The following is a 9,969-nucleotide window of genomic DNA, read 5'->3' on the forward strand; positions in this document are numbered from 1 at the left end:
GGAGAAAGTTTTTCTTCCAGACGTTTCGTTCTCAGCTGCGGAGAACATCCTCAGTGGCTGCAACGCCACTGAGGATGTTCTCCGCAGCTGAGAACGAAATGTCTGGAAGAAAAACTTTCTCCAGTAGAACACGGCACTTGAGCCCGAAAGATTCTACAAACCCTAATTTCTTGTTTAACCAACTCAAAAAATGATTTTGGCAGTCTTCCTTCTTTATTATTCCTCTTTTGGCCAGATCTATCTATATTATTTTGTATTGTTCCATTAAAATCACCCATCATCAGGATCTGGTCATAGGACACTTCATCCAACTGTCGATTAATGTTTTTTAAAAAAAAACATCTTTTGCTCCATTGGGCACATATAATCCTAATTTCTTTGCATCCATCATCACTTCCACTGCTATATATCTTCCATCTTTATCTTTAAATATCAGTTTTGGTTCTAATTGTTCTTTGATGTAAAAGACCACACCCCTTTTCTTTTGATCCGCCAATGAAAAAAATTCCAATCCCAATTGTTTATTCCACAAAAAATTGTAATCCTTTTGTTGTATATGAACTTCCTGTAAACAAATTATATTACATTTTTGCTTTTTAATCCAATGAAATGTTGCTTTTTGTTTTTGTGGTGAATTTAGTCCATTTATATTCCAAGATAGTAACTTGTACTCCATTATGATGCAGAATCTTTATTCTCTTCAAAAAAAACTGTACATCTCTTGCTCATTCCTTATTGTAATCCTTCTTCCACATTGTTCAAAGCCCAAACCCTCGGGTAGTAACCATCTGTATCTCATTCCCTCTGCACGCCGCTTCTCTGTTAATCTCTTGTATTTCTTCCTGTCGTTTATCACTTGTCTTGGCAGCTCTATCATTATTTTGATTCTACTCCCTTCCACTGTCAGAACTTTTTGGAAACTTTTATTTAGAATTTTCCCTGCCACATCCTTTGACTTTAGTCTTATAACTATATCTCTTGGTAGGCCTTTGTCTTTTGCATATGATGAATTAACTCTATAGACACTGTCCAACATGTTTCTGAATTTTTCAGGATCTTCCTCTAAATAGTCAGCAATTGTTTTCACCATATAATCCATTAAGTCAATTCCCTCCCCTTCAGGTATTCCTCTCAGATGCACTTGAGTTTCCATTAATCTGCAGTCATGAATTGTTACCTTCTCTTGAAGTTTTAATAAGGTGGAAGCATGTACATCAACTTTTTCTTCAACCTCCTTGACCCTGTTTTTAACCATACCCAGTTCATCTTTAAAATCTTCAACTTCTTTTTTAAGGTCTCCAATATCCTTCTTAAGCTCTTTTTTGCTAGCTGTTATCATCTTCTCCACACCCTTCATAATCCTGGCTTCCATGGTATCAAACTGGCTTTGCATTTTGTCCAAAGAATGAGATCTTATACGAGTTAATCTTCCTTCTGACATAAAAAAACCTCCCAAAACTCAAAAGGCTCCAATTCTAAATCCAACACCAAATCCAGTAGCTTAGAACTTGCTGTTTAAAATAAGACTAATTTCGTCCTTCTCCTACCTTCCTGGGCTGAGATATTGATTTTTAACAGTTTTTGGCAATTTTCCCTCTTTCAAAATGGCGATCATAATTTCACTATGGTTAAAAATCCCTAGCAAAGACCTTCTTGCTCCTCTCACCTTCAGCTTTTACTTCCTGGTTCACTAAGCCCAGATCACGTTCTCCAACTATCGCGGTTTTTACTTGTTATGTTGATTGCCAGTACACCTTCAGCTTTTACTTCCTGGTTCACTGAGCCCAGCTCTCGTTCTCCAAATATCGCAGTCTTTAAATACTTGTTATGTTGATTGCAAGTACAGAGCCATAACACAGAAGCCTATGTCATTGACCACAGGTATTCAAAACAATTTTCTTCTTTCCCAAATTCTATCAATGCCTTTAATTTAACAGAGTCCAAGTTTCAAAATTTCTTTTCCTCCCCTCGCTTTCTTTCTTATTCGAGCTTTCCCACCTTCCACTGTTATTTAGATTAGCTTAGAAACGTCCCGGAGCGAGAGATAATGATCAAAGTACCTTAGCGGCTATGCTTTTTAAACTTCGGTCTTCTTAGTCTTTCAGATGTTTATCAGTCCCAAAAGAGAGTGAGATCCAGACAGGCTTAAGCCAATTGAATGGCTCTTAATCCTTTGTAGATGCTGAACGACACTCCTTTTCCACGCCGGATCTTCAAAGCTTCAGAAAAATCCCCTTCGGAATCAATCATCAGCTGTGATCAACGGCTCAAAGTATTTGCACGTAATCCTGGGCAAATCTCTAACTGAGAAATGCAGGCAAGGAGTCCGTTAAGGCTCCATACTACCCTGAACAAAGGATTAAGTTTTCCCCTTATTCAGGAGACGACAGCTCTGTTGGAAACTCACACTGGAAGTCTTTTCCTCAGACATTTCTGATTCCTGATGCCCCTGGGCTGATGAAACTTCTGGATTGTCTATGATTCCCCACAGTGATTGCAAGAGGTTTACAAGATTGTGCACAGGATAGAGAAGGTAGAGAAAGAAGTACTTTTCTTCCTTCCTCACAATACAAGAACTCAATGAAATTGCTGAGCAGTCTGGTTAGAACAGATAAAAGGAAGTACTTCTTCACCCAAAGGGTGGTTAACACGTGGAATTCACTGCCACGGGAGGTGGTGGCAGCTTCAAGCATAGCCAGCTTCAAGAGGGGATCAGATAAACATATGGAGCGGAGGTCCATCAGTGGCTATTAACCACAGCGTATTGTTGGAACACTCTGTCTGGGGCAGTGATGCTCTGTATTCTTGGTGCTTGGAAGGGGCAACAGTGTGATGACTTCTAGTGTCCTGGCCCCACTGATGGACCTCCTGATGGCACCTGGGTTTTTTGACCACTGTGTGACAGTGTTGGAATGGATGGACCATTGGCCTGATCCAACATGGCTTCTCTTAAGTTCAAGAATACCAACTACTCCACTTAAAGTAATTATGGGGTGTGATCATGGTATAAATTCAGGGCTTTTTTCTGGAAAACGAGGTACAGGAACTCTCAAGAGGGAAATGAAGGGAAAACACACAAGATTCTTTGAAACAATATTATTTTCATGTGCTATCAACTTACCACTACTTTAAAGCAGTTTCCACCCTTTAGGCATGTCACCATCTTTCTCAGTTCTTTTTCAAGTCATGCTATTGCTGCCTAACACTGAATGATGACCTTGAAGCAACCATGTTTTAATATACTTTGTTGGATCAAAGGCTGTTAAGGGAGGTCCAGCAATGTTTATAAACAATAAAGATATTATGGTTTTGACTGACAAGGAGGAAGTCATGCTCCCCCAGTGCTCCTCATAAACTTTTAGACCTTTTTTTTTTTTTTTTTAGGATTTTGCTTCCATGAAGTTCCAAAAGTTTGTTCCAGCACATTCCCCCAGATAGAAAGCCCCACATATAATGTAACAATGGCATAAAATAGAATAGTTATGGCATGCATATGGCATCAATGAAAGAGAAGAATGCACCATGATGGCAGCAACAATGAGTCAAGCAGAAACCAATGCTAATAATATATGATTTTTAATATGGCCATACTGGTGGAAAAAGCTTTGTACATTCCCTTGGCCAAATGCAAAGGCAATTCCCAAACATTTATGGGGCATACAAAAATAAATATGGATCCTTCTTTCTTGGGAACTCCAGGGGCTCCCCAAACTCTAAGTTCTTGGAAGGAGCAAGCAAAAATTCCATAATCATTTTCAACATATGTAAACCATTAAAAATCAGCTCAAAAATGTGATAATAAAAAATCAGTAGCTGCTCTTTGAGGGCTCATCCTTCATATTTATTTGCTTTTGTTAGACATCACAGTTCGTGATCTTGGACCTGAAGTCCCATCCTCTTACCAAGAAAAACCCTCATGCTGCTTGACCTCTCTTCCATCTAACTACGGAGAAAGGAATCAGTCTAAAGCCCTGTTGGCTGGCAGAAGAGCTTCAGTTCACTGAAAACAAACACAGCAAGACAGACAAATGCTTGTTGATGAGAAACTAGGCCTGGAAATGAACATCTATAAAAATACCGGGAGGATTGGAGGAAGGAATGCAGCAAAGATTTCTTACTACCACATATTTTGTTCATTCTTCCACCACTGATGTTGCCAAAGTTTGTGTGATTTCCTGGTTTGGAACACCTAGGGAGGATTTTGAATATTTCATCTTTGCTGTTTCAATCCCTAAGTCTTACTTTGGTCTTATTCCTTTCTGGTGCAATTCCAGCTCGAGAGTCTTAATTTTTGAGCCATTTTCTGTTTCATTACAAAGTATTTTCCTCCAAAACCTACACATTTTTCTGCATCAATAAATCACCATTACATATTGTAGATACATGATTCCCATGGTACATATAAATACTGTTTAAATTGTGCATAAAAAACCATACAGCGTGAAGGCAAATACATTGTTTTAGTTCTGTGTAAAGATCCCAATGGCCTTTGGCAATAAATAATAATGGCAACGATTCTTACAATACAAACTAATGCAAAGAACCAACATCAACAAAACAACAAAACAAACTGAAACCATTGACAAAACAGGGGCCACTGGCTGATTCCAAGAAATACTAACTAGAGCAGCCTGCAAAATTTTCCTTTATACTTTGTTAAACATTATAGCCCCAAGAACATTACAGTCTTTTAGTCCTTTTTCTTTCTCCTTTTTATTAGAAAAAATGCTGGCAGAGCTAATCAAATCAGGCAAGAAAGATTTGAAAATCTCTACTAACCACCTGAAGACCTATCATTTACTCCAGGGGTTCCCAACCCCCGGTCCATGGTCTGGTACTGGTCTGTGACCTGTTAGCAACCGGTCTGTGAGTTGTATAATTATTTCATTATATATTACAATGTAGTTATAATAAGAAAAAGAAGACATTGGATTTATATCCTGTCTTCCACTTTGAATTTCAGTCTCAGAGTGGCTCACAATCTACTTAACCTTCCTGTCCCACAGCAGACACCCAATGAGGTGGGTGGGCCTGAGAGAGCTCACCGAGAAGCTGCCCTTTCAAGGACAACTCTGCAAGAGCTATGGCTGACCCAAGGCCATTCCAGCAGCTGCAAGTGGAGGAGTGGGGAATCAAACTCAATTCTCCCAAATAAGAGTTCACACACTTAACCACTGCACCATACTAATAGAGATAAAGTGCACAATTGTATCATCCCAATACCACCACCACCACCCCAATCCCTGGAAAAATTGTCATCCACAAAACTGGTCCCTGGTGCCAAAAAGGTTGGGGACCACTGATCTACTCTAACTGGCAGCAGCTTTCCAAGCTCTTCAGCAGGGAGCTTTCTTCCTAGAGATGGCAGAGATTGAAACTGGGATAGTCGGTGTGTAAACTGGTCGTTCTGTCATTTTGCCAATTCTCCTCCCCTGAAAGTGTACTGAATATATGAAGCTTCCTTACACCAAAAGTTGGCCAGGTTGTTCAGTCAGCATTGTTTGCTCCAGCCGGGAGGCAGAAATCTACACAGCAAACAGGTTCAACAGTCAAATGCACTATGTTTGACCGGCTCTATCACCCCTGAGCCAAATGCCCAGTCTATTAGTCTGTCCATCATCCATCTCAAATGGCTGTGGGACAACATTGCAGCTGCAAAAGTAGTTGTGGTAGTGGAGTATGGTTTCTTCAGTATAGGGGAGTTTCATTTCTTGCCTTGCTGGGGCTTTGCATCTCTACAGCAGGTGATATGATTCTAACCAGGGTTGTAGACGGTCAGGTCAGGGGTGTAGATGGTCAGTGATAACAGATCTGTGGAGGAAGGGGAGAAGGGGGGAAAGTAGGACTCCGATTGGGCTGAGAATGCACATGTGTAAATGCTGCTGATTGCAGTGTGCATCGCATTTGAATATGACCAATTCAATGGCCAATGGCTGGGGCTGATGGGAGTTGTAGGCAAAAAACATCTGGAGAGCAACCGTTGGCCACCCTTGTAATACGAGAAAAGTAATCCAACCAACAGCCTCTAAGCTGCAGAGTCTTGAGAGCAAAAATTCTACTTTGTGAGCTACTGGCACAAAAGTTGTGAGCTACTGCATAAATTAGTGTGCTCTGGGGTCATCCTTTCTGAACTAAGACAAAAATGTGTGAGCTGGAGGCTAAAAATCTGTGAGCTAACTCACTCTAACTCAGCTTAGAGGGAACACTGCCAACAGGTTCAAACTGTCCATGAATGGCTGAACTGTTCAGTTAAAAAAAAATCAATTCCTGGTTCACCTTGAGCTGACCCAGTAAATGACAGCAGCTCCATGAGGTCACAGACAGACAGTGATGTTTCCTAGCTCTTCTATCTGAGATCCTTTTCCTAGCGATACCAGACATTGAACTTAGCACCTTGTGTATGTGCTGCAGTACAAATCCATGGCTTCGTCCTTTCATGAGTTCAACCATCCTTGATTCTCGCTGAGGTCTCAGGCTGGAGTATCCATGGCACAATCCCCCCCCCTCTTAATACAGACTCAGAGAAGGATTCACCCCCACCTTGCCCCTTACCAGACTCTCCTATGTTCTTGCTTTGGGACAAGATGATGTCATAGCCCTTTCCCCCCTCCTTTCCCTTCAGCCTTTTCTTTTGCCAAAATGGCTTTAATTTGCTGGAAGACATCCTGAATGAGCAAGGGCTTTAAAAGGCTTTATGTCAATAGGTCAGCCTTACAGCTGGGGGGGGGGGGGCGTGCCAGTGACTCAAGGGGAAGGCAAAGAAACTCTTTCTCAGAGGGAGGGGGTGACTCACAGTCTTTTCTCTATTCAGAAACGTGAATCCCTTCATTGGCTTGCGGATCACATTGAGGCTACAGCTCTCCCTTCTTTCTTGCTAGTCTATTTTACAGTAGAGTTCTCTGTTTTTTATGCAGGGAAGGGGAAGCTTCTTTTGTGCAATCCCCGATCCAGCTCATCCCCCTCGATTGAGAAAGCTGAACGATAATCTCCTTTGCATCCAAGTCCTCCTAATCCTTCCTCAGCAGCTCTGTACAGTAATTATCTCATCCAACCTTGTAGCTACCACCAAAGGCCAAGGTTAATTAGGGTAGCCCAAAAAAACTGGGCCCCATGCCTGTACTTTTAACAGCAATCTGAGGTGCAATTTCCAGCAGGTGAAACTGTTCTTGCTGCTTAACAAATTGTGCCTAGCTAGGAACTATTTGTTATCTCCCTCCTCTGGGTATTTTTGGTAGAAAAAGCCCAGCAGGAACTCATTTGCATATTAGGCCACACCCCTGACACCAAGTCATGCATTCCTGCTAAAAAAATAAAATAAAACCAAGCCCTTTCCCTCCCTCTCAAAAATCGCTTGGAAGACCCAGGACAAACTCAGACAGCTGCCATAAAACAACCAAGCACACTTCTTATTCCAGCTCGTCTTTGGGGTTAAGTGTCATCAGATTTTGTTAGTAGAGTCAGGAAAGAAGATGACTGTTCTTTCATCCTTGTTTGTTTAGAGATCAGGAAAGCACAGGGAGAATTGGAGGAAGCCGTGGGTCAAAATGTGCCTGCGCAGAAACTGGTGGGGAATCACTTGATCCAATGAAAACTGAAGCCTGGGGGCAGAGCAACAGTGATTGTGGAATCAGTAAGAGATTTTCAAGATAAGCAGTATGGCCATGATATGTGACGTCATCCCTTATTGATGCTCAGTCCTACATATGTGGAAATGTGGAGGTGAAACGCCACCCAGCAGGACTTCAAAACCACTAGCAATGAAGTGCTGGTCCCCATGTGAATAGCAAAATCCATGTAATGGGGCCAGCCACGATTATTAAGGTGTGTTGTACAAACCCAGAGGAACCCCCAGGCTTGCAGAGTCAAGCCCCCCCCCCCCTAAGATTGTAATAAAAGTTGTGAATAACATATGATTATGAGCAGCAAGCTGGCCAGCATATGGGTTCCATTTTAAATTGTCATAGCAACCACAAGGCATGCCAAGGCATCTACTTTGAGATTTGGTACAAGGCCTCCCTCCCGTTGAGGATGACAACAATGCAAAGCTGGAGGAGAGAGAAGTGGCACTGAGGAGGGTGACCAGGAAGGAAGAAGACAGGATTTGCCCTGCCGTCTGACAGGTACCCCACAGGTAGCCTTGGGCTGCCCTGCTGCAATGTGCAACTGCTCATCCCTGACCTCTGGCTTCCAACTCCACTCAGTGGAGCACGGGGAGCATCGATGATACCATGTCATCCCTTCTGTTGAGTGTTGCATGGCACTCTAAGAATTTCCATAGTCTCTAGGGAATTGATCTGTGGGTATCGGGGTCTCTGGGGGGCTGTTTTTTGAGGTAGAGGCACCAAATTTTTTTGTAGAAAAAAGCAGAGCAGAAATTAATTTGCATATTAGGCCACACCCCTCTGTCACCAAGCCAGCCAGAACTGCGTTCCTGTGCACTCCTGCTCAAAAAAGCCCTGTGTGCTATTATCTTTCATCCCATCCTTTCCCCAGAATTGAGCATTTTGCAGGCCAGTTGTTCCACTGCAGAAAAGCTCCATAGAGTTTTCATTTAGTAGCACATGTTCTATTTACCTCAAGTCCACCCTCCACTGTCCCACCCTGTTGGGGAGGGACAGTGGCTCAGTGGTAGAGCATCTGCTTGAGAAGCAGAAGGTCCCAGGTTCAATCCCTGGCATCTCCAAAAAAGGGTCCAGGCAAAGAGGTGTGAAAAACCTCCACTTGAGACCCTGGAGAGTCGCTGCCAGTCTGAGAAGACAATACTGACTTTGATGGACCAAAGGTCTGATTCAGTATAAGGCAGCTTCATATGTTCATATGTTCACATAAATAGTCTTCATGGTTTTCTTTGCAGATGGTCCTGCTAAAGCCAGTTCTGCTGTGGTGTGTCCTTTCTTCGGCCTTGGCACTGCTGCATCTGGACCACAGTCATAACTAAGGAGGTCCTGAGATGAGAACAATCTGTGTTCATATCCCTCCTGCCCTCCCATTTGAGCCTTTCATCCCTCTTACCCTCTCCCTTCTTTACTTCATTCAACTTGTCTTTCTGCATTCATCCTTTCTTCTTTGCAGGCCTGTAGCCAGAAATTATAGCAATTGAGAAAACCCACAAGAAACTGGGAGACTCACCAGAAATCAGCCAAAATCTGAAGGTAAATAGTCTAATAGAGCTAATAAATCAATCTTGAAGTTGATTTATAAAATAAATGTAATACATTTTTGAACAATAGCATTTTTCCCCCTGTCAGGACAATGGAAGGAGAGGGTAAAGAAGTGGCAATTTCTTCCTCTGAATTCCTCCACCGCTCTAAGAGTTATCTCTGTCCTGTGTACTGCTCCTTCTGAATGCCAATTAATCTAGGAGAATTAACTCCAGAACTGGAACATCTACAGCAGACGTCAGCTTTCCATCCCTTTGCTTCATTTTTATCTTCCCTCGCTACATTACTACACTTATATGTGCATTGAGAAAACACTGTAAAAAAGCAGTGTTTTCTCAATGCATTTATGATTTGCATCAAGATTTTGTGTAGTGTCCTACTAATATACATGTGTAATTATGAAAAAAGAATAGCACAAAATATTTTTGATACAGTCCTAAGGTGATCGAGTCAATATTGGGGGGGAGGAGTTGCAATGTTTTATCCATGTGAACATGCTCTTTATGAACATCTGGATGGAAAGAAAAGAAAAGAAAAAAGGAGCAGAAGTTGTGACAAACCACTTGTGCACAGCAGAGTACACAACATTAGAAAACAGAAACAGAAGAATGGAAGATTCATAATTCACAAATTCCAAGTTGAAAAGAAAGCCCATTCATTTCAAGTTAGACAAAATAAGGAATAAGAAGAATTCCAGAATGTCCTGGAGGAAACAAGTTTACTGAAAACATGAGTAGATTGTCCAAAAGAGGTGTTAGAAAATGCCTAAGAGGTCCAAGACCTTTCTTCATACCTTCTTCAATCTTGT

The 9,969-nt window shown here is 41.8% G+C and overlaps 1 non-coding gene across 1 annotated transcript; it reads left to right on the forward strand.

Annotated features, from left to right (window-relative positions):
• Positions 1 to 8,612: 8,612 nt before the first annotated feature.
• On the forward strand, positions 8,613 to 8,683 carry TRNAL-GAG (transfer RNA leucine (anticodon GAG)). Its single transcript has one exon. It is a non-coding gene; the product is annotated as a tRNA-Leu (tRNA).
• Positions 8,684 to 9,969: the final 1,286 nt, after the last annotated feature.

Source organism: Heteronotia binoei, chromosome 12 (assembly GCF_032191835.1).
Source record: "Heteronotia binoei isolate CCM8104 ecotype False Entrance Well chromosome 12, APGP_CSIRO_Hbin_v1, whole genome shotgun sequence".
Taxonomy (NCBI): domain Eukaryota; kingdom Metazoa; phylum Chordata; class Lepidosauria; order Squamata; family Gekkonidae; genus Heteronotia; species Heteronotia binoei.